We start from the raw sequence: 26,678 nt of genomic DNA, 5'->3' as shown, positions 1-26,678 counted from the left end.
AAAACAAAACAAAAAATATCTCTTCATTTATTTTTGTCTTTATAATGTTAGCAATGTTTTGTAGTTTTCCATGTGGGAAGATTTTTTATTTTATTTTTGTTTTAGGTTTTTTTTGTTGGTTTATATAAGTTTAATCTGTACAATATTATATGTCAACTTCTGTATACACTACTGGGTGCTCACCATCAAAAGTTGAGTTTCTATCTGTTGCCATGCAGTTGACCCTCTTTACTCATCTCATCCTCCCTTATTTTATTTCTGATTTCACCATTGAATATGAAGTTAGCTGTGAATTTGTTATGAAAGTGAAAGTACTAGTCACTCAGTCATGTCTGACTCTTTGTGATGCCATGTAATGCCACTGTAACCTGCCAGTGTCCTCTGTCCACGGAATTCTCCAGGAAGAATACTGGAGTGGGTAGTGATTCCTTTCCCAATCCAGGAATCAAACCCAGGTCTCCTGCATTGAAGACAGATTCTTAACTAACTGAGTCACTATACCTATAGGGAACCTCTATAGCCTCTATTATGTCCTGGTACATTCCCTTTATACCTATTTTGGGGGGGGCTGTTTATTATAAGTGAGGGTTAAATTTTGTCAACTGCTTTTTCTACATTTATTGATCTGGTTATATGATTTCCATCTTTTATTTTGTTTATGTGGGATATCAAGTTGATTGATTTGATGATGTTGAACCATTCTTGCATCACTGGAAGAAGTCCCATTTGATCATGGTGTATAATCCTTTAACCATGTGGGAAGTTTTTAATAACTAATTTAATTTCTTTACTTCAGTTCAGTTCATTCTCTCAGTCATGTCCGACTCTTTGCGACCCCATGCCAGGCCTCCCTGTCCAACTCCAACTCCCGGAGTTCACTCAAACTCACGTCTATCGAGTCGGTCATGCCATCCAGCCATCTCATCCTCTGTCGTCCCCTTCTCCTCCTGCCCCCAATCCTTCCCAGCATAAGAGTCTTTTCCTTTTTTTAAATATAAATTTATTTATTTTAATTGGAGGTTAATTACTTTACAATATTGTATTGGTTTTGCCATATATCACCATGCATCCACCATAGGTATACACGTGTTCCCCATCCTGAACCCCCCTCCCTCCCCGTACCATCCCTCTGGGTCGTCTCAGTGCACCAGCCCCAAGCATCCTGTATCATGCATCGAACCTGGACTGGTGATTCATTTCATATATGATATTATACATGTTTCAATGCCATTCTCCCAAATCATCCCACCCTCTCCCTCTCCCACAGAGTCCAAAAGACTGTTCTATATATCTGTGTCTCTTGCTGTCTCACATACAGGGTTATCATTACCATCTTTCTAAATTCCATATATATGCGTTAGTATACTGTATTGGTGTTTTTCTTTCTGGCTTACTTCGCTCTGTATAATAGGCTCCAGTTTCATCCACCTCATTAGAACTGATTCAAATGTATTCTTTTTAATGGCTGAGTAATACTCCATTGTGTATATGTACCACAGCGTTCTTATCCATTCGTCTGCTGATGGACATCTAGGTTGCTTCCATGTCCTGGCTATTATAAACAGTGCTGTGATGAATATTGGGGTACATGTGTCTCTTTCAATGCTGGGAAAACTGGTCAACCACTTGTAAAAGAATGAAACTAGAACACTTTCTAACACCATACACAAAAATAAACTCAAAATGGATTAAAGATCTAAATGTAAGACGAGAAACTATAAAACTCCTAGAGGAGAACATAGGCAAAACACTCTCTGACATATATCACAGCAGGATCCTCTATGACCCACCTCCCAGAATATTGGAAATAAAAGCAAAAATAAACAAATGGGACCTAGTTAAACTTAAAAGCTTCTGCACAACAAAGGAAACTATAAGCAAGGTGAAAAGACAACTTTCAGAATGGGAGAAAATAATAGCAAAGGAAGCAACTGACAAAGAACTAATCTCAAAACTATACAAGCAACTCCTGCAGCTCAATTCCAGAAAAATAAACAACCCAATCAAAAAATGGGCCAAAGAACTAAACAGACATTTCTCCAAAGAAGACATACAGGTGGCTAACAAACACATGAAAAGATGCTCAACATTACTCATTATTAGAGAAATGCAAGTCAAAAACACAATGAGGTACCATTTCATGCCAGTCAGAATGGCTGTGATCCAAAAGCCTACAAGCAGTAAATGCTGGAGAGGATGTGGAGAAAAGGGAACCCTCTTACACTGTTGGTGGGAATGCAAACTAGTACAGCCACTATGGAGAACAGTATGGAGATTCCTTAAAAAACTGAAAATAGAACTGCCTTATGACCCAGCAATCCCACTGCTGGGCATACACACTGAGGGAAACAGAGCTGACAGAGTCTTTTCCAATGAGTCAGCTCTTCGCATGAGGTGGCCAAAGTACTGGAGTTTCAGCTTTAGCATCATTCCTTCCAAAGAACACCCAGGACCAATCTCCTTTACTATCATAGCTCTATTCAGATAATCCAGTTCTTCTTGCATCAGTTTTGCTAATTTGTCTTTTTAATAACTTAATAACATTTGGCTTTATTAGTTTTCTCTACCATTTTTTGTTTTCTATTTCAATAATATCTACTGCACTCTTTGTTATTTGCTTTTCATTAAGCAAATATACTCTTTCTGTTTACTTTTAGTTAAGATTGCTCTTCTTTTTCTAGTTTTTAAAGTAGGTATTTATATTTATCAGTTTTCTGCCCAGCACTACTTTAGATTCTTTCAATATTTTGTATTTGTTCTTCTTTTGTTTCATTCAGTTTAAAGTATTTTTACTTTTCTTTTTGATTTCTTCTTTAACCCATAGGTTGTTCAGAAGTATGTTATTTAATTTCCAAAGAGATTGGAAATTTACCAGCTATCTCTCTGTTGTGAATCTCTAATTTAATTCTGTATTGTCTCAGTGTTTGGTCTAACCTAGAAAATGCTACATATGCACTTGAAAATAACTTGTATCCTGAAGTCTTTTGATGTTCCATAAATATCAGTTAGATTAATTTGGCTAATAGTGTTGTTGATGATTTATATAACCCTGTTGATTTTGTGTCTCTTCTATCATTTATTGAGATTGGGCTGCTGAAATTCCAACTATTACTGTTAAATTGCCATTTCACCTTTCAATTCAGTCAATTTTTACTTCATATATTTTGAGGATCTGTTGAGAGGTATGTATGTAAATTTATTTTCTATAGCAACTTTTCAATTTTTTAGTTGAAGTGCAATTGATTTACAATATTATATTAGCTTCAGGTATACAGTATCAAACTCAATATTTTTACAGATTATACTCCATCAAATGTTATTGGAAGATGATGGCTATAATTCCTATAATTTTTAATCAGTTGATTTATTGATCCTTTTATTAGTATGAAATATCCCCTTTCTTTCAGTGATATTTCTGGCCTTAAAGCCTATTTTAAGCTACTTTAAGCCGCTCTAGCTCTCCCGTAGTAACTGCTTCATGCTATATCTTTTCCAGCCTTTTACCTCCAAACTATTCATGTTTTCAAATCTAAGGTGTGTTTCTTGTAAATAGCATATAGTTAGACCTTGCCTTTTTGTCCAGCCTGACAATCTCTGCCTTTTGAGTAGAGTATTTAGTTTATCTACAATTATGTAGTTACTGATATCATTGGATTAAGTAGACAAGTTTGTTGACTGTTTTCTATTTGTCTCAGTTTTCGCTTATTCCTCTGCTTTCCCTTTGCCAACTTATTTTATATGAAATACATATTTAAGTGCTCTAACCCAAGAGAAAGAATATCCTGGGCATAGAGCTAAGGTAAGAGTTTTAGACATGAATCCAAAAACATAGTTTTTAAGAGAAAAAAAAATGGACTTAATTGAAATTAAAATCTTTTCCTCTGTGAAATACCTTTTTAAGAGAATGGGAAAACAGGTTCCTGATTGGGAGAAAATATTTGCAAACTATATATTTCACAAATAACTTGTATTTGGAATATATAAAGATATCTCAAAATTCAATAGTTAGAAAAATCTAATTAGAAAATGGATGAAAGACATAAATAGATGTTTCATCACTAAGTAGGTATGGATAACAGAGAAACACACAAAAAGATGTTCAATATCATTAGCCATTAGGGAAATGCAAAGTAAAGCCACAAGATATTACTACACACTTGTTAGGGTAAGTAAACTAAAAAATAATCATACCAGATGCTGACAAAAATGTAGAGAAACTGGATCTCTTATACATTACTGGTGGGAATGTAAAATGACACAACTACTCTGGAAAAAAGTCTGTCATATTTTTAAAAAATTAAATATGTACTTATACAACCTGGCAACTTTCAGGCATTTATTCCAGAGAAATGAAAACTCATGTTCATATAATAACTTGTAAATAATATTTATAGCATACATGAAAGTTTATTTGTAATTGCCCAATACTGAAACAACCCAAATATCTTTTAATAGGTGAATGGTTAAACAAAATCTGGAACAATCATATAACGGAAAACTACTCAGTAATAATACTGAGTAATAACACCAGGGAGTAGTAATGTTCCCTGGTGGCTCAGAGGTGAAGAATTCACCTTCAATGCAGGAGACTCGGGTTCAATCCCTGGGTCAGGAAGATCCCCTGGTTACTCACTCCAGCATTCTTGCCTGGGAAATCCCATGGACAGAGGAGCTTAGCAGGCTACAGCCCATGGGGTCACAAAGAGTCAGACACAACTGAGCAACTAACACTTTCACACTCAGTAATAAAAAGGAACAAACTATTGATATAGACATCAATTTGGATGGATCTTAAGGGCATTATGCTTAGTGAAAAAAGCCAATTTCATAATGTAACATACAATATGATTTCATTCATGTGATATCCTCAAAATGATTAAGCTATAGGAATGGAGAGCAAATTAGAGATTTCTAGGGAACAAGGATGGGCTGGAGATTGCATATGACTGTAAATATACAGCATACAAGATTTTGTTATGGGGTTAGAACAGTTCTATATGCTAATGTTCTCTGATTATGATGGTGGTTACACAAATTTATACCTGAGAGTAAATTGCACAGAACTACACAAAAACACTAGAGAAGAAAATGGCAAGTCACTCCAGTATTCTTGCCTTGGAAATCCCATGGACAAAGGAGCCTGGCTGGTTACAGTCCATGGAGTCTCAAAGAGTCGGACATGACTGAGTGAATGAACACACAAACACACACACACACGGGTACCTGTGAAACTCAGCGAAAACCAAATGTAGTCTGTAGCTAACCATATTATGCCAATGTTGATCTCTTGGTTTCTCACATTGTACTATATACTAGTTAAATAAAGGCTTCCTTGGTGGCTCAGAAGGTAGATAATCTGCCTGCAATGGAGAGACCTGGGTTCAATCCCTGGATTGAGAAGATCCCCTGGGAGAAGGGAATGGCAACCCATGCCAGTATTCTTGCCTGAAGAATTCCAGGGACAGAGGAGCCTGACAGGCTACAGTCCATGGGGTCACAAAGAGTCAGACATGATTGAGCAACTAACACTTTCACTTTCACTAGTTATATAAGGTGTCACCATTGGGAGAAGCTGGTTGAAGGATATAGTGATCCTATACAGTATTTTTGCACCTTCCTGTGAGTCTAAAACAATTCAAAATAAAGTTAGAAACAAAAACACATTCATACATGTGCATACAAAAAGTGTCTAGTCCATCTTGTCAATGTATGGCAAAAACTACTACAATATTGTAAAGTAATTAGCCTCCAATTAAAATCAATAAATTAATTTTTAAGTGTCTAGTCCAATATATTAATTTACACTTCAGTTTTCATCTGATGGCAACTGGTCTTTTCCATTACCTGAGTTGGGGGTTGGGGGTGAGTTAGGGGTACAGAGTAAGGAGGAAAGCAGGAAGACAAGATGATAGGACAGTTCTTGTGTGATGGGTACTGTCCTAGGACAGCCTCATGTTCTTCAAGTTTGGCAGGAAGTTGAAAGTGGGTACTCTCTCATCCTCGCTTTCAACTTCCTGAGTAAAGTCAGCATACCTTCACTGGCTAACCTGCCCAGTCTCCTCTCTGCCTCTGCTTCCACTGCTACACCCACAGCTTCTGAATGCTGACCTCTGGTGGCTCCCTCCTTAGGAAGAATTCCTTTCTTAAAAAATATTTATTTGGCTGTATTGGGTCTTCACTGCTGCATGGGCTTTCTCTAGCTGTGGCAAGCAGGGGTTACTCTCTAGTTGGAATGTGAGGGCTTCCCATTGCCCTTATCTTATATGCAGTGGCATATAGAATCTTCCCAGACCAAGGATCAAACCCAAGTCCCCTGCATTGGCAGGCAAATTCTTAACTGTTGGACCATCAGGGAAGTCTGGAAAGAATCCCTTTTAAAGCAACCCTATGCCAACATTCTCTGTGAGTTCCACCTCTGATAACTGGGACTCCCTTGCCTTTGATCTGCTGAGGAAATTGGGTGAAATTACTGCCCAAAGGCAGTATCCACTGTGTGGCCACCGGCCACGTGAGCTTTCTCAGACGTGAATTGGTCATCAGTTCTTGCCACTTTGGTAAGATCTTTCTAAAATACTCTTGGAATACTCATAATAATGTGAAATGAAATACCATCGGTATTTCAGCAAACATCCATAGTACCTCTGAGAGCACTGCTGCATTTGGTTTTAGAAACAAAAAACAATGACTTGGTTGAATTAGTGTTCACTGCAACTTGCCTGATTTATTTCCCATACATAATAAAGAAATATGGCAACACCTTGAAAATAGATGGAGTGGGTCATTTTTATTCACAGTACAAAATTTGTGCCACCAATCCTAAAAAGTGTTTCTGGATCATTAAAGCACTATAGTTTAGTGAACGATTAAACACACACTCACACATCAACCTTAACCACACAAAGTGTACATAGGCATAGATCTTTGCAGAGTCTGAAGACAGCATGGAACTCTGAGGCTTAAGCAACATGCTGTAAAACAACACACTAATAAGCACAAAAAAAAAAAAAAAAAAAAACCAGAAGAAGAGGGAGTTATAGCGAATGATCTGGCAGAGCTTACAAAAACTAACAGGCAGCATCCTAAATTGGATGTGTCACATGTTGGCAATATCAGCCACTTGCGATTAGTGCAAAATAGGCACTAACAGGCTAAAGTGCCCACAAGAAGCCAAAATAAGTGGAAAACAAATGAACCTCCAACAAAAGATGAAAATGAAGACAACTCAATTGTTGCAGCTTCCTTTCCTCGTCAGCAATTCCATGACTCCCCAATATACAGATTTGAGCTCGTTTTTTCATTCTTTTCTCACCTTTACACTGTGTAGTCTTTCTGCGCCCTGAGTTTACCTGCTCAAGCCCCTCTTCTGCCCCTTTATTGAGTTTCATCCTTGTCAGCTTGGTCCCTCTGGGTTCCATCTGCAATCTCTGATTCCTCCTGTACCAAACATCAGAACTTCCTCGAATGCCACTTTTCCCTCATCACTCCTGGGTCAAGAACTTAACTCAATTTTAGAAGTAAACGCAGATTATTTCTACAAAGTGTACCTTTTACATTAAGGCACAGACTAATGAAGAATACATAAAAGCACACTTTAATGCTGTTTGGTATTTCAGAAGACTCAATCAGGGAGAAAAATAAGACCTTTAGCCAGAGGGAGGAAGGGTTAATCCCTTATCACCGCCCTAGGCAAGCTGCAATGCATGCTGATGCATAGACGGGCATGAGCATGGTTCTGACCACCTGAGTCCTCCCTTATTTGGACTAAGAGGATATAGCCCCACCCTATCCTTGTACATGGTACACAGCTCCAGCAGTACAACAGGAGCAGACCAAGTGGCCAATGCATGTTCTACTGTCTCAAAGTGAAGTCACTGAGTAGTGTCCGACTCTTTGCAGCCCCATGGACTGTAGCCTACCAGGCTCTTCTGTCCATGGGATTTTCCAGGCAAGAATACTGGAGTGAGTTGCCATTTCCTTCTCCAATGTCCTCAAACGTTGGCCATCATATCCTCCTTCTTATGGCTAGAGAAGCTCTGCATACATATACTAATTCAGTGCAGAATGTTCAAGTATTAATATTAACATATAACCAAAGCCACCTGGGTTGAAAGGTGTCCCGCAAATAGATATGTCCAAGTTCTAATCTTCTGAACCTGTGAATGTGATATTATTTGGAAATAGAGTCTTTGCAGATGTGGGCTTCCCAATGGCTCAGCAGGTAAAGAATCAACCTGCAATGCACGAGACACAGGAGATGCCAGTCCAATCCTTGATTTGGGAAGATCCCCTGGAGAAGGAAATGGCAACCCACTCCAGTATTCTTGCCTGAAAAATCCCAAGGACTGAAGAGCCTGGTGGGCTCCAGTCCAAAGACTTGCAAAGAGTCAGACATGACTGAGCAAGCAAGAAGATGTAATTAAGTTAAAAATCTCCTGGAAAAGGTCAGTTTTCATTCCAATTCCAAAGAAAGGCAATGCCAAAGAATGTTCAAACTACCACACAATTGCACTCATCTCACATGCTAGTAAAGTCATGCTCAAAATTCTCCAAGCCAGGCTTCAGCAGTACGTGAACCGTGAACTCCCTGACATGCAAGCTGGTTTTAGAAAAGGCAGAGGAACCAGAGATCAAATTGCCAACATCCGCTGAATCATGGAAAAAGCAAGAGAGTTCCAGAAAAACATCTATTTCTGCTTTATTGACTATGCCAAAGCCTTTGACTGTGTGAATCACAATAAACTGTGGACAATTCTGAAAGAGATGGGAATACCAGACCACCTCACCTGCCTCTTGAGAAATCTGTATGCAGGTCAGGAAGCAACAGTTAGAACTGGACATGGAACAACAGACTGGTTCCAAATAGGAAAAGGAGGACGTCAAGGCTGTATATTGACACCCTGCTTATTTAACTTATATGCAGAGTACATCATGAGAAACACTGGACTGGAAGAAATACAAGCTGGAATCAAGATTGCCAGGAGAAATATCAATAACCTCAAATATGCAGATGACACCACCTTTATGGCAGAAAGTGAAGAGGAACTAAAAAGCCTCTTGATGAAAGTGAAAGAGGAGAGTGAAAAAGTTGGCCTAAAGCTCAACATTCAGAAAATGAAGATCATGGCATCTGGTCCCATCACTTCATGGCAAATAGATGAGGAAACAGTGGAAACAGTGTCAGACTTTATTTTGGGGGGCTCCAAAATCACTTCAGATGGTGACTGCAGCCATGAAGTTGAAAGACGCTTCCTCCTTGGAAGAAAAGTTATGACCAACCTAGATAGTATATTCAAAAGCAGAAACATTACTTTGCTAACTAAGGTCCGTCTAGTCAAGGCTATGGTTTTTCCAGTAGTCATGTATGGATGTGAGAGTTGGACTGTGAAGACGGCTGAGCACTGAAGAACTGATGCTTTTGAACTGTGGTGTTGGAGAAGACTCTTGAGAGTCCCTTGGACTGCAAGGAGATCCAACCAGTCCATACTGAAGGAGATCAACCCTGGGATTTCTTTGGAAGGAATGATGCTAAAGCTGAAACTCCAGTACTTTGGCCACCTCATGAGAAGAGTTGACTCATTGGAAAAAAACTCTGATGCTGGGAGGGATTGGGGGCAGGAGGAGAAGGGGACGACAGAGAATGAGATGGCTGGATGGCATCATTGACTCGATGGACGTGAGTCTGAGTGAACTCCAGGAGATGATGATGGACAGGGAGGCCTGGCGTGCTGCGATTCATGGGGTCACAAAGAGTCGGACACGACTGAGCGACTGAACTGGACTGAAGATCATCCTGGATTTAGTGTGAGCTACAAATTCAATAACTACATACTTAAAAGAAAAAGGAGAGGGAAATTTGAAGCACACATATAGAGAAGGAGGTCATTTGAAATGTCATGCAGAGATGGGAGTTACATAGCTACAACCCAAGGAACACATGAAAGTAAGACTAAAGTGTATGAATTTTAGGTGTACATTTGATGAGTCTGGCAAACATACACTCTTATGTAACTATTACCAATCAAGAAGGATTTGTTTCTCTCCAAAAATGTTTCTCATGCCTCTTTCAAGTTCAGCCTCATCCACTTCATGAAAGGTAACTACTGTTTGTTTGTTTGTTTGTTTTTTCCACCATAGAATTGTTTTGTTTGTTCAGATACTTCAAATAAATGGAATCAAAAAGTATACACTCTTCTCCATCTAACTTTTTTTACTTAGTAGGATTGCCTGAATTCATCCATGTTATTAAATGTATCCATAATTCATGCCTTCCTTTTGCTGGCTAGTATTCTATTGTATGAATATACCACAAGTTGTTCATTCATTTACATGTAGACAAACATTAAGTGATTCTAGTTTGTAGCTAATAAGAATGAAGTTGTTATAAACATACTCATGTAAGTCTTTCTGTGGACAGATGCTTTCATTTCTCTTGGCTAAAAACTAAGAAGTTTAATTGCAGGGTCAAGGGTAGATATACATTCAATTTCATTTTTTAAATTGACAAACAATTTTTCAAAGTGATCCCACCATTTTATACCTACATCAGCAATTTATTATAATTTTAGTTGCTACATATACTGACCAACATTTAATTTTTCTTTTTTAAATTTTAGCAATCTTGTGGATATGCAGTGGTATCTTATGATGGGTTATGATGGGCTTCTCTCATAGCTCCATCGGTAAATCATCTGCCTGCAATGCAGGAGACCTGGGTTGATTCCTGGGTTGGGAAAATCCCCTGAAGAAGGAAACAGCAACCCACTCCAGTCTTCTTGCCTGGAGAATCCCATGGACAGAGGAACCTCGCAGCTACAGTCCATGGCGTTGAAATACAGATTAAAATCACAAGATGGTGATGGTTGTTATCACCATCTTGTGATTTTAATCTGTATTTCTCCAGTGTTTAGTGTTATAGAGCACATTTTCAAGTTTATTGGCCATTTGTGTAATTTTTGTGAAGTATCTGCTCAAGTCTTTTGCTCATTCTTTAAAAATTGGGCTGCTTTTTCAATATTGACTTTTTGGCATTATTTATATGCTCAGGCTACAAGTGTTCTGTCAGATATATAGACTGTAAATATTTAATCCCAGTCCATGGCACACTGTTTCATTTTCTTAATGGTGTACTTTTATGATAAGCCATTTTGATTAAGTCCAATTTATCAGTGTTATGGTTAGTGCTTTTTGTGACTTAATTAAGATTAAGTTAATTAATCTCTCTCAAAATTGCAAAGATAGTCTCATGTTTTCTTCTAGAATCTTTAGAGCTTTGGCCTTTCTATATAAGTCTATCATCCATCTTGAATTATTTTGATGTGTAGTGTGAAGAAGGGACTGAGATACATTCCTGTTTCCATAAGAACATCTAGTTCTTCTAGCGTCAGTTGTGTTCCCTTTCAAATGCTTTACACCTTTATTGAAAATCAATTGACTGTCTATAAGTCAATCTATTTCTGGTATTTCTAGTTCATTCCTCCAATCTATTGGATTGGTTAAAAAGTTCATTTGGGTTTTTTCATAAAACCTTAAGAAAAACTTCATTGAACTGTTTGGCCTACCCAATATTTGTCTGAACTTATGCCATTATCACACGATCATCATTGCTATAGCTTTACAGTATATCTTAATATAACTTTATTTTAATGCAAAATAATACTCATGAATATTTTACCAGGACAATAATTCTACTGTGATATCTTCAGCTTTTATGAATGCATAATATTCTCTTCTATGGATGAATTATAATTTAGGAAAGAAATTCCTCATTGTTGTAATTTCTTAGCCTTTCTATTTTTAAGAATCACTTAAAATATTGCAGTGAACATTGTTCTAAATTATTTCCTAAGAATAAACTCTTGGAAATAGAATTCCTAAAGTTAAAATGCATGTTGATTTTAAGATTTTCATATATATTACCAAACTACTCTATAAAGTTGCATCTGTTTACACACCAGAAGAGTATGAGGGAGCAATACTGTGAGTTATCATTTTAAATGCTGCTCTTTAGTTGCTAAGTCGTGCCAGATCATTTTGTGACTCCATGGATTATAGCCCGCCAGGCTTCTCTGTCCACGGGATTTCTCAGGCAAGAATACTGGAATGGGTTGCCATTTCATTCTCCAGGCGACCTTTCTGACCAAGGGATCAAACTTGGGTTTCCTGCATTGGCAGGCAGATTCTTTATTGATGACATCATCCATATGGCAGAAGGCAAAGAAGAACAAAAGAGCCTCTTGATGAAGGGGAAAGAGGAGAGTGAAAATGTTGGCTCAACACAACATTATAAAAATGAAGATCATGGCATTAGGTCCCATTACTTCATACAAATAGATGGGGAAACAATGGAAACAGTGAGGGACTTTATTTTCAGGCGGCTTCAAAATCACTGCAGATGGTGACTGTAGCCATGAAATTAAAAGACACTTGCTCCTTGGAAGAAAAGTTACGATAAGCCTAGACAGCATATTAAAAAGCAGAGACATTACTTTACCAACAAAGGTCCGTATAGTCAAAGCTTGCTTTTTCCAGTAGTCATGTATGGATGTGACAGTTGGACCATAAAGAAGGCTGAGTGCCAAAGAATTGATACTTTTGACCTGTGGTGTTGGAGAAGACTCTTGAGGGTCCCTTGGACTGGAAGGAGGTCAAACCAGTCAATCCTAAAGAAAATATATCCTGAATGTTCATTGGAAGGACTGATGCTGAAGCTCCAATATTTGGCCACCTGATGCAAAAGGCCAACTCATTAGAAAATACTCTGGTGCTGGGAAAGATTAAAGGCAAGAGGAGAAGGGGATGACAGAGAACAAGATGTTTGGATGGTATCACTGACTCAATGAACATGAGTTTGAGCAAGCTCTGGGAGATGGTAAAGGAGAGGGAAGCCTGGCTTGCTGCAGTCCATGGGGTCAAAAAGAGTCAGACAAAACTGAGCGACTGAACAACAACAACAAATCATTTTTAATAAAAATTACACAGTAAGTTTTAATTAATTTTTAATTAATTAATTTAAAACTTTTTAAATTTTTAAATTAATTTTTTAAATATAGATTTATTTATTTTAATTGGAAGCTAATTACTTTACAATATTGCATTGGTTTTGCCATCATCATCATGAATCTGCCACGGGTGTACACGTGTTCCCCATCCTGAAACCCGCTCTCACTTCCCTCCCCGTACCACCCCTCTGGGTCATCCCATGCACCAGTCCCAAGCATCCTGTATCCTGCATCCAACCTGGACTGGCGATTCATTTCAATTTCAATGCCATTCTCCCAAATTATCCCACACTCTCCCTCTCCCTCTCCCACAGAGTCCAAAAGACTGTTCTATACATCTGTGTCTCTTTTGCTGTCTCGCATACAGGGTTATCGTTACCATCTTTCTAAATTCCATATATATAATATGCATTAGTATACTGTATTGGTGTTTTTCTTTTTGGCTTACTTCACTCTGTATAATAGGCTCCAGTTTCCTCCACCTCATTAGAACTGATTCAAATGTACTATTTTTAATGGCTGAGTAATAATCCATTGTGTATATGCACCACAGCTTTTTTATCCATCCATCTGCTGATGGACATCTAGGTTGCTTCCATGTCCTGGCTATTATAAACAGTGCTGTGATGAACATTGGGGTACACGTGTCTCTTTCAATTCTTGTTTCCTTGGTGTGTATGCCCAGTAGTGGGATTGCTGGGTCATAAGGCAGTTATATTTCCAGTTTTTTAAGGAATCTCCACACTGTTCTCCATAGTGGCTGTACTAGTTTGCATTCCCACCAACAGTGTAAGATGGTTCCCTCTTCTCCACACCCTCTCCAGCATTTATTACTGGTAGACTTTTGGATAGCAGCCATTCTGACTGGCGTGAAATGGTACCTCATTGGTTTTGATTTGCATTTCTCTGATAACGAGTGATGTTCAGCATCTTTTCATGTGTTTGTTAGCCACCTGTATGTCTTTGGAGAAATGTCTGTTTAGTTCTTTGGCTCATTTTTTGATTGGGTCATTTATTTTTCTGGAATTGAGCTGCAGGAGTTACTTGTATATTTTTGAGATTAGTTCTTTGTCAGTTGCTTCCTTTGTTATTATTTTCTCCCATTCTAAAAGCTGTCTTTTCACCTTGTTTATAGTTTCCTTTGTTGTGCAGAAGCTTTTAATTTTAATTAGGTCACATTTGTTTATTTTTGCTTTTATTTCCAATATTCCGGGAGGTGGGTCATAGAAGATCCTGCTGCGATATATGTTGGAGAGTGTTTTGCCTATGTTCTTCTCTAGGAGTTTTATAGTTTCTGGTCTTACATTTAGATCTTTAATCCATTTGCAGTTTATTTTGTGTTTGGTGTAAGAAAGTGTTCTAGTTTCATTCTTTTACAAGTGGTTGACCAGTTTTCCCAGCACCACTTGTTAAAGAGATTGTCTTTTCTCCATTGTATATTCTTGCTTCCTTTGTCAAAGATAAGGTGTCCATAGGTGCATGGATTTATCTCTGGGCTTTCTATTTTGTTCCATTGATTTATATTTTTGTCTTTGTGCCAGTACCATACTATCTTGATGACTGTGGCTTTGTAGTATAGCCTGAAGTCAGGGAGGTTGATTCCTCCAGTTTCATTCTTCTTTCTCAAGATTGCTTTGGCTATTTGAGGTTTTTTGTATTTCCATACAAATTGTGAAAGTATTTGTTTTAGCTCTGTGAAAAATACCGCTGGTAGCTTGATAGGGGTTGCATTGAATCTATAGATTGCTTTGGGTGGTATATTCACTATATAATTTTCACTATATTGATTCTTCTGATCCATGAACATGGTATATTTCTCCATCTATTAGTGTCTTCTTTGGTTTCTTTCACCAGTGTTTTATAGCTTTCTATATATAGGTCTTTAATTTCTTCAGGTAGATATATTCCTAAGTATTTTATTCTTTTCATTGCAATGGTGAATGGAATTGTTTCCTTAATTTCTCTTTCTATTTTCTCATTATTAGTGTATAGGAATGCAAGGGATTTCTGTGTGTTGATTTTATATCCTGCAACTTTACTATATTCACTGACTGGCTCTAGTAATTTTCTGGTGGAGTCTTTAGGGTTTTCTATGTAGAGGATCATGTCATCTGCGAACAGTCAGAGTTTTACTTCTTTTCCAATTTGGAATCCTTTTATTTCTTTTTCTGCTCTGATTGCTGTGGCCAAAACTTCCAAAACTATGTGGAATAGTAGTGGTGAAAGTGGGCACCCCTGTCTTGTTCCTGACTTTAGGGGAAATGCTTTCAATTTTTCATCATTGAGGATAATGTTTCCTGTAGGTTTGTCATATATGGCTTTTATTATGTTGAGGTATGTTCCTTCTATTCCTACTTTCTGGAGAGTTTTTATCATAAATGAATGTTGGATTTTGTTAAAGGCTTTCTCTGCGTCTATTGAGATGATCATATGGCTTTTCATTTTCAATTTGTTAATGTGGTACATTACATTGATTTATTTGTGGATACTGAAGAATCCTTGCATCCCTGGGATAAAGCCCACTTGGTCATCGTGTATGATCTTTTTAATGTGTTGTTGGATTCTGATTGATAGAATTTTGTTAAGGATTTTTGCATCTATGTTCATCAGTGATATTGGCCTTTAGTTTTCTTTTTTCGTGGCATCTTTGTCAGGTTTTGGTATTAGGGTGATGGTGGCCTCATAGAATGAGTTTGGAAGTTTACCTTCCTCTGCAATTTTCTGGAAGAGTTTGAGTAGAATAGGTGTTAGCTCTTCTCTAAATTTTTGGTAGAATTCAGCTGTGAAGCTGTCTGGACCTGGGCTTTTGTTTGCTGGAAGATTTCTGATTACAGTTTCAATTTCCGTGCTTGTGATGGGTCTGTTAAGATTTTCTATTTCTTCCTGGTTCAGTTTTGGGAAGTTGTACTTTTCTAAGAATTTGTCCATTTCTTCCACGTTGTCCGTTTTATTGGCATATAATTGCTGATAGTAGTCTCTTATGATCTTTTGTGTTTGTGTTGTCTGTTGTGATCTCTCCAATTTCATTTCTAATTTTATTGATTTGATTTTTCTCCCTTTGTTTCTTGATGAGTCTGGCTAATGGTTTTTCAATTTTATTTATCCTTTCAAAGAACCAGCTTTTGGCTTTGTTGATTTTTGCTATGGTCTCTTTTGTTTCTTTTGCATTTATTTCTGCCCTAATTTTTAAGATTTCTTTTCTTCTACTAACCCTGGGGTTCTCCATTTCTTCCTTTTCTAGTTGCTTTAGTGTAGAGTTAGGTGATTTATTTGACTTTTTTCTTGTTTCTTGAGGTATGCCTGTATTGCTATGAACCTTCCCCTTAACACTACTTTTACAGTGTCCCACAGGTTTGGGTTGTTGTGTTTTCATTTTCATTCAATTCTATGCATATTTTGATTTCTTTATTTATTTCTTCTGTGATTTTTTGGTTATTCAGCAGCGTGTTGTTCAGCCTCCATAAGTTGGAATTTTTAATTGTTTTTCTCCTGTAATTGAGATCTAATCTTACTGCACTGTGGTCAGAAAAGATGTTTGGAATGATTTCAATGTTTTTGAATTTACCAAGGCTTGATTTATGGCCCAGGATGTGATCTATCCTGGAGAAGTTTCCGTGTGTGCTTGAGAAAAAGGTGAAATTGATTGTTTTGGGGTGAAATGTCCTATAGATATCAATTCGGTCTAACTGGTCTATTGTATCATTTAAAGTTTGTGTTTCCTTGTTAATTTTCTGTTTAGTTGATTTAATTGATAGATGACACTGGTATATCACTGATGCTTTAATGTGCTTTTTAATTCATATTTCTAGTAAAACTGAAAGACTATTTTATGCATGTTGGCCATGCAAAAGGCCATGCAAATACAAATTTCATCTTTTTTGAATTGCCTGTCATGCCATTTGGTCTTTTTTTCTATTGCCTTTAGTTCCTTCATAATGAACTAATGATCAAAGCTAATTGTAGCCTCAATGTAGAAATCCTTTCAGGCTAATTACAGGATAAATAAATAAATCATTTTTTTCTAGAAATAGTGTAAATGAAATGAAATCAGAGGAGAGATTTTATGAAATGTAGCTATTAAAAAATAATTTATTCATTATAATTATATTATGACCTTGTCCCAAGTACAAGCTCATTTTCTTTACTTTGAATGAAACTCTGCTACTTCAGGGCTTTGGCACCAAACTCAGTTGGTCCAGATGGCTTCAGACTTCCTATTTCACCCTTACTTTGCCCTGAAAACTTGTCATTTCTGTCCTCTTGGCTTGTTTCTTCTAAATGTATGTCTTTGCCATTCCCTTGTTGTCCCTTTCAGTTTCCCCTAAAAATTATCTTTTTTAGCCTTGCCAAGGTTTTGACCAGTATAATCTGACTGTCCAATTTTTGTTATTGAAAATTATAATGGAGAAAAAAATATACTGAAAAAAAAATCTCAAAAACATCACAGTGGAGACTCTTATGTCACTTATTCAACAGTCGTGCCTGCTTCTCTTAATCACTTGGCTGTCATAGTTTAGAACAGGAAATTTCCCTCTGATCTTAGTCCCAAGAATAGTTATGCTTTGGAGCAGTTGGTTTGTTTTTATGTATGGACTTCGTGAATCATTTAACCGATCATGCTCTCCTAAGCTGGCTGCTAGAAATCACAGAGTCAGATTTGCAGTCCATCTGTAGCAAATGGATTGCATCTCAAGACATCCTTTCTGTCTATTCTTTCCACTCTTGTTTTTCATCATCTTATGTTTTCTACTTTTCTCTTACTTTTTTCAACTACTTGTCCATTTATGCTTTTTTAACTTAAATTTTTAATCATATATTTTGAACACTGACTTAAAACTCTTTCTACAGAATAAGATGGATTATCTATAAATAAACATCTCTTATTTTCTTTCTTTTTCCTCGAAGAGAGTAAAGGGAAATATGATGCTATAACCTAATGCCATAATTCATGTCTCATCTATCATAGGCTAAATCTTCTAAAAGCAGTACCTCTGGTACCCTAATCTTATCCCCATTTGCAAATAGAGAGGTAGATATCAAGAAGTTAAGTGAATGGCCCAAGATCACAGATTGAGTCAGTGACAAAGATTCGTAATGAACTTCCCCACCCAAAGAATTGTTTATGTGTCTAGCAGTCCACAGGTACTCAGATCATGACTATTTGGGGTAGCTAACAACTTTGAAAATGTATTCAAAGAGCACCGGTCCATGGCTTTTAGATCAATAGGTTTTAGGTCTATGGAGATATGGCCTAAGGTTATTACAAAGTTAGTTGTTTGGATTTTTTTTTTTTTTTTTTTTTTTGGAGCAGCTATGGTGGAGGGAAAAAATCATTGCATCTTGATTTTTTTTAAAATCTATAACTTAGGATTTTAAAAATTCCTTTGATTTTGTTGATCCTTACAGCTCAAAGTACAAAATATTTACATTCCAAAGGAAAATACTGTTATATTAATGAAAGTATTGGGCTTCCCAGGTGGCACTAGTGGTTAAGAGCCCACCTGCTAATGCAGGAGACATAAGAGATGTGAGTTCGATCCCTGGGTTGGAAAGATACCCTGGAGGAGGGCATGGCAATCCACTTCAGTATTCTTGCCTGGAGACTCCCATGGACAGAGGAGCCTGGTGGGCTATAGTCCAGGGGATCTCAAAGAGTCAGACAGGACTGAAATGACTTAGCCCACACTCTTGCAATGAAAGTATTAACCTGATGTGTTAAAACCTTCCAAGATGCTAAGGAAATTCAAAGGTTAAGCCAAAGATGATTTTGGTTAGTTGTCAGAAGAGATTGAAGAGCATGTTTGAGTTAGGATTTGAGAGAAGGGAAAGACTTGAAATGTTTAAGTCAGGGAGGAAAGTCTTCCAGGACTTTGAGAATACAAAAATAGGAATGAGGAGGCATTCTGGAGACAAAGGAAGGATACCATTTGGCCAAGGTGAAGGGAGATTTTGGAGATCATGAGTTTAAATCATATTTCTTACCTTCATGGAGCAAAATAAAAAATCAAGGGAAAGTTTCAATATTCTGAGAGGCTCCTGGAATCACCATAGGCTCTTGAATAAGATAATAATGGGTTTACCTTTGTGTTGTTTGAAAACATAGCTGAGAGAAGAATGGGACACAGTGCTGGGAAGGGCTGTATTGGTTAGTAAGGCCTCACACCGACCCTGTGAATGGAAAAGTGAAAGTGTTAGTCGCTCAGTCGTATCTGACTGTTTGCAAAACCCATGGACTGTAGCTTGCCAGGCTCCTCTGTCCACGAGATTCTCCAGGGAAGATACTGGTGTGGGTTGCCATGCCCTCCTCTGGGGATCTTCCCAACCTAGAAAAAGATATGTTCAATTTCAGACACATTGCCCAAAAGAAACAGAGAGGACTTAATTATTGGTTACATAAAAAGATAGTGGAATAAAGAGCATTTGTAATACCTGAAATGTTAGCAATGAGGCAGTTTTGAGATGTTCAGAAAGCATCTGGACACAGGAATCTGGGCACTTGATACGAAGTCAAAACTGGAAGTGATGATATGATAGTTTATTTTCTCTCTCTCTCTTTTTTTTTTTTTTTTTTTTGCCACATGGCCTGTAGAACCTTAGTTCCCTGACCAGGGATTGAACCCATGCTCCCTGCATTGAAAGCTCAGAGTTTTAACTGCTGAACTGCCAGGGAAGTCCTTGATGTGACAATTTTACATCATTCAATTTGGTAACTTAACTATTGAGTTTCCTCTTAATATATAATCTTATGTTAAACACTATAGAAGCTAAAGAAGAAGGGAAGATGTGGTAATGCCAGGCTTAACAAGGTATGCAAATAAGAGCAAGAAATATAGATCTAAATTAAAAGCCCAATTGAAGTATGATAAAGTTGTAAATAGAAGAAAACTCTATACAGCAAAGAAAATAGACAACAGAGTGAAATCGCAGAATGTGAGAAGTTAATTGCAAACCATATATTTGATAAGTAGTATCCAGAATATATTTTAAAACTCCTACAACAACAGCAAAACAAATAATTCAGTTTAAAAATGGGCAAAAGACTTGAAAGTATATTTCTTCAAAGTGAAATGAAAGTGAAAGTTGCCTAGTCGTTTCCAACTCTCTGTAACCCCATGGACTATAAAGTACATGGAATTTTCCAGGCCAGAATACTGGAGTGGGTAGCCTGTCCCTTCTCCAGGGGATCTTCCCAACCCAGGTCTTCAAACCCAAGTCTCCCATACTGGAAGTGAATTCTTTACCAGATGAGCCACAAGGGAAGCCCAAGAATATTGGTGTGAGTAAGCCTATCCTTTCTCCAGTGGCTCTTCCCCACCCAGGAATTAAACTGGGGTCTCCTGCATCACAGGCGGATTCTTTACCAACTGAGCTATCAAGGAAGCCCATTTCTCCAAAGAAGATATACAAATGGTCAATAAGCATGAAAAGATACCCAACATCACTAATCATTAGAGAAATGTAAATCAAAACCACAGTGAGACATCACTTCACACTCATTAGGATGGCCACTAACAAAATAAAAAAAGACAGAAAATAAGCATTTGACAAGAATGTGGAGAAATTGGAATTTTGTGTACTATTGGTAGGAATAGAAAATGGTGCACCTGCATAGAAAACAGTATGGAGATTCCTTAAAAAAAAAAAAATACTGTATCATCCAAAGAGGCTGGGGTAGAAGAGGGTACTATTTTATTTTGGTTTTTTTTTTTAATATAGTAATCAGAGGGTCACCTGAGCAGAGATGTGAAGGAAATCCTATGAATATATGGGGAAGAGCATCAAGACAGAGGGAGGATCAAATGCTAAAGCTGGAAACAGGGGCACACTTAGCAGTAAGTAGCAGTAAGGAGGCCAGTGTGGGTGAAGGCCAGCTTGAGAAACAAAGAGATGAGATCTGAGAGATGCCAGGAGGTCTGTGCCCCAAGAATCAAGAAGGGAGGGATATGAAGTTTACAATAATTCAGAGGGTTTCCTACTGAGCCAAAGGAAAGATGGAATGAACTGGAGTTGAATGGTTCATTGGTGTCACAGGAAGTCTTTACTGTTTGGTTTTTGAGAAAAGTGATATGTCAGTATTTGGGAAGTAAGTACTTTTTTCCTCTCCAGAAGGAAATCAAGGGAGATATGAAATAGGAGAGCATTAATATAGAAGAAAATTCCTTCAGAAAGGAGGAAAAATGAAATTGGAGATAGAGTTCAAGATAATAGATTAAGGAAAAGGAAGACATGCCTTCCTTCCTCCAGAGACCCTGGGGTGAGATCCAAGAATAAAACTGTAGCCACTGATGCCTGCTCTCAGCATCTGCTTCTTTACAGCCAACCCCCCAAATCTATATATAAATATAAAGTCAGACAGTATAGATTCAATTCAAAGAAGAGACAGATGGTCCTAGAAGTCTGTAGCTATGGACAAATATTTGAGGTGATTCATTAGGACAAAGTAAAGGAAGCCTTCGGTGGTTGTCTTAATACATTACTACAGGATCTTTACAAAACCTTAGGCTTGACTAAATTTGTGTTTAATAAGTGGTAATCATTACAAGATGAAGAGAAATGGTTTGATCTTCCTTTTTCTTAAGGCTTCTAAAATGATTGAAATCATCTTAAAAGAATTTTAAAATTAATACATTACAGTACTCTAGAAAATTCATAAACATACCAGAATACATGAGCAGCATGATTTTATAGGAAAAGTCATGTCAGATAAAACTAACAATCCTGCTCTAGAAAACAACAATGCTACTAAAGAAAATTGAGGGACTTCCCTGGCAGTCCAGTAGTTCTAATGCAGAGGATACAGGTTCACTCCCTGGTTCGATCCCTATTCTAATGTAGGATGTGCGGGTTCGATCCCTGGTAGGGGAGTTAAGATCTCACACATCTCGGGGCCAGAAAACCAAAGTAAAACAGAAGCAATATTGTAACAAACTCAGTAAAGACTTTAGAAATGGCCCACATTTTTAAAATCTTAAGAAAAAGAGGGATTGAGAGATTTAAATAATACTCAACCATACTATTCAACATTAGAGCTGTTCATTTAGTCTCAGACTCACGGCCCTTCTGTCCTAAAAAGTTTTGCAGTAAACAAGGTGCTTTGCATTTGTGATCAATAGGCAATACACGTCTTGAAATTTAATGTGCAGGGTTGGCTTAATTGACTAAAGCTCAGGACCAATACTAAAAACCATTAGAAAAAGCTCAGAGAAGATGAGAGATAAATTAACAGCCTATTGCCTTTCTGTCAACCACAACGCAAAACCTACCAAGTATCAGAATGACTTTTGGAATTAGCTGATACCAGCCTTTAACATCACTCATATTTTTCTTAATTGTGAAACATCAGCATCCCTACAAAAAAATGTGTAAATGATACATGTGTAGTTAATAAATGGTAACCATGACCCTCCCTTCTCTTTCCCCTAAGAAATAACTGCCATCCTGGATTCTGTATTACTCATTCCCTTGCCATTCTTTGTGGTGTTTCTAACCATATGTGTGTGCATGAATGCTTAGTCTCTCAGTTGTGTCTGACTCTTTGCAACCCCATGGATTGGCTCCTCTGTCTGTAGGATTCTCTAGGCAAGAATACTGGATTGCCATTTCCTTCTCCAGGGGACCTTCCTTACCAACGGATCAAACCCAGGTCTCCTGCATTGCAGGTGGATTCTTTACCACTTGAGCCACCAGGGAAGCCCTTCTACCTATATAAGCATTCCCAAATAGCATATTGTTTCACACCAGTGGTGGACAAGAAATCCTATTTGATCTACACCCTGCATTGGTATTGACCAATTTTTTAGCTTTTCACCCTTCCGTTCTAGCGGCTATGAAATTCTACTTCACTGTGGTTTTAATTCACATTTCCTAATTACTGAGTTTGAGCCTCTTCTCACACGTTTAAGGAACATTTGGAATGTTCTTCTGATAGTAGCTTTTCTCATTTTCTTATGGGTTGCTTCCTTTTTTTCCCTGTTGATTTCTGGGAGTTCTTTACATAATCCTTTGAGTTATACATCTTGCAGATTTCTTCCCCTGGTTTCTGACTTTCTTTTGCACTTTCTTTTTGATGTATTTCAGTGAACATCCATTGTTAATATTGATGTAGCCAATATTTACCTACTTTTTCCCTATGGTTTTTGCCTTTAGTGCTCCAAAATTGATTTTGTGATGGTCAGAGAATAATTATAAATTGTTGAGCTGCCTCTTGCCCTAGCAAGAATTCAGTTTTTATAAATGCTTCACGTGGGCTGTACATTAGTCTGCAGAATGTGTATTTTCAAACTGTTAAAAGTACTGTTTTAAAATGTCCATTAGATCAGACTTAATTGTTCATTGTTAAACTGCTAATTTAATTTATTACTATATTCTTACCAATTTTTCTCTACTTGATCTGTGAGTATTTTAGAGATTACTATTGTAATAGGTTTGTAAATTGTTCTTTGTAGCTATGTCGACTTTTGATTTACATACATTGAAACTATGTTATTTGTGCCTGTCTTAGGTTTGCTTTAATTACAGGGTGAATTAAAATTTTTAGTGTTATTTTATGGTCTTCTTTATTTCTTCTCTCATCCATTGTTTTGTCTGTTATTAAGATAGCTGCCCTCGGTTTCCTTTGACTGTTAGCTAATGTATCTTTATTCTATCTTCTGGTTCTATATATCTCTGTGATACGTGTGGTGGTGGTAGTGGCTTAGTCACTAAGTCATGCTGGACCCTTGTGATCTCCAGGACTGTAGACTGCCAGGCTCCTGTGTCCGTGGGATTTCCCGGGCAAGAATACTGGAGTGGGTTGCCATTTCCTTCTCCAGGAGATCTTCCCAACCCAAAGCTCAGTAGCAGGTGGATCCTATACCACTGAACCACCAGGGAAGCCCCCATGTTTCCAATATTGCAAAGCAAGTCACTGCAAGAAATAAACTTGTTAGGGAAAAAATGCTGTAAATTTTTTCTGATAAAACAAGACAATGACCTGCAAAAAATTAATTCCGAATGAGCAAAAAACATACTAATGTGAAGAATACTTAGAAGGGAGAAGAACCATGGGAAGAATGCTCCCTCACTGTAGACAGGACTGAAATACATGAGTGGGTTGAAAACTGGTCTTCTCAAGCAAACTGTTCAACACAGAAACTGATAGAAATCCTCTGTCATTTGGAACTGCTGAAGAAGCTGCTGAACAAGAAAGCCATGGGAAATTTTCAAAGGAGCTGACCAACATATAAGGATGAAAAAATTGTAAAGTGGAGCTTGGCTCAAACTACTATTTACATTTTTTTTTTCACCACACTTTTCTTTAATGCTTTTTTGGAGAGTGTGCGTGCATGTGTGTATGTGTGTGTGTGTGTAACTCATTCATCACTAGTCCAAAATGTGGGCTAAACAGACAGATGCTTTGGAAATGTACTCCAAACAAGTACACAATGGCAAAGGGCGATTCCCATTGAGTGTAAAACTGTGATATTATGCTCAGAACCAGCATCACCCTTGGCTGGAATGCTTCATGCTTTAAAAAAATCTTCATGTGATTTATCCATTGTATTTGGGATGTAACCTGATACCTTCCAGCACATCTTTCTGTTAAAAACAGATCAATTTGGAATGTAATTAGACATTGCATCTGTATAACCACTGGCTGATTAAAAAAATGTATTCAAAGATATATAAGTTGTGTGATTTTGGTTACTAAGAACTGAGAAGTATTTTACTGAAAAGATGTTAGTTGAGAAAAACTCTACAATGCATACTTGTACTTGGGTTTCCTTGGTGGCTCAGATGGTAAAGAATCTGCTGGCAGTGTAGGAGACCCAGGTTTGATCCCTGGGTCAGGAAGATGCCCTGGAGAAGGGAATGGCTCCCCACTCTAGTACTCTTGTCTGGGAAATCCCATGGACATTAGAGCCTGGCACACTATAGTCCATGGGGTATCAAAGAGTCAGACGTGACTGAGCAAATAACACTTTCACTACTTTCATACTTGAATTTACTCTCAGAACCTTATTCTCCTATTTGTATCTCATTTCTCTGTTCCCCTCCCTCTCTACTGCTTCCTTGTCTTCAAAGCCCAGCTGTGGGCTGGTTTGTGCTTATAAATTATTGGGGGAGATAGGACACATTGTTTTCTCATTCCCAACACCAAATTCAAGGCAGGCAAATCCCCTGCTGCCCCCTTCTATCTGGCGGGCTTCACTTCTCGTTTTCCATCACCTTGAGAGTATAGCCTTTCAAAGCCCTGGCTTATCTGACAGCACCTCTTGATACTTCCCTAGCTTCAGTCTGTTCCCTTCATCCACCTCTGCCAAAACACGAGCACAAGGTTTCAGTTCAGAAGCCAGCCTGGGTGCTCCTTTGCACCCAAGATTTTACATGTATTCCAGTTCTCACGTCTGAGAAGAACTTACTTTCATGCCAGCTTAACAATGAATTTATAAGATTTTTTAAAGTATTTAGTATTTAACTTGTTTCTGTCAAGAGGGCTGTTCAGGGCATCTAATCTGCTGGCACTGCTGGAAACAGAAGATGCTCCTCCTTTCCAACATCTTTATTATTGCCCACACCCAGGGAGTCAGAACGCTGTCAATTAACTTCTCTGTTCATGCTAACTGAATCCAGAAGATAAACCAAGCAGGTCAAAAACTGCCATAATGTTTTAATATGACGGAATGTGACTTAAATCATAAAATTAAGGTGAATAGCATATTCAACCGTCACAGATGGTTTGCATGCTTAGTGGGGTGTGCCACTCACCAAACTCAGCAGGTTTACTGCTACTGGGATTTGGGAATTTTATTTTTGTGGCTCCAGAATCACTGTGGACGGGGACTGAAGCCACGAGATTAAAAGACTCTTGTTCCTTGGAAGAAAATCTATGAGAAACCTAGAGCATGTATTGGAAATCAGAGACATTATTTTGCCGACAAAGGTCCATCTAGTCAAAGTTATGGTTTTTCCAGTAGTCATGTATGGATGCGAGAGTTGGACCATAAAGAAGGCTGAGCGCTAAAGAACTGATGCTTTCAAACTGGTGCTGCAAAGAGTTTTGAGAGTCCCTGGACAGCAAGGAGATCAAACCAATCAATCCTAAAGGAAATTAACCCTGAATATTCATTAGAAAGAGTGATGCTGAGGCTGAAGCTCCAATCCTTTGGCCACCTGATGCCAAGAGCCAACTCATTGAAAAAGACCTGATACTGGGAAAGATTGAGGGCAGGAGGAGTAAAGGGCAACAGAGAATGAAATGGTTGGATGGTATCACTGACTCAATGGACATGAATTTGAGCGAACTCTGGGAGATGGTGGAAGACAAGGAAGCCTGGCATGTGTAGTCTGGAGGGTCACAAAGAATCAGACACACAGTGACTGAACAACTGGTATTTGGGGGTACATGTAAAGAAATGTTATCTTGTGTTTATTTAAAATAAGAATAAGGGACTTTCTTGGTGGCCCAGTGGTTAAGAATCTGCCTGCCAGTTCAGGGTACGTAGGTTTGATTTCTGGTCCTGAAACCAAGATCTCACATGCCACAGGGCAACTAATCCCCTTGTCTAGAGCCTATGAGCTGCAATAAAAGAAGATACCACAGTGAGGCGCTAGAGAGTAACTCCCCACTCTCCCCCAACTAGAGAAAGCTGGCGCACAGCAAAGAGCCTGTGCAGCCAAAATAATAATAATAATGATAAA

Source organism: Capra hircus, chromosome 9 (assembly GCF_001704415.2).
Source record: "Capra hircus breed San Clemente chromosome 9, ASM170441v1, whole genome shotgun sequence".
In the NCBI taxonomy this organism is placed as follows: Eukaryota; Metazoa; Chordata; class Mammalia; order Artiodactyla; family Bovidae; genus Capra; species Capra hircus.
Note: the sequence above shows the minus strand (reverse complement) of the source record.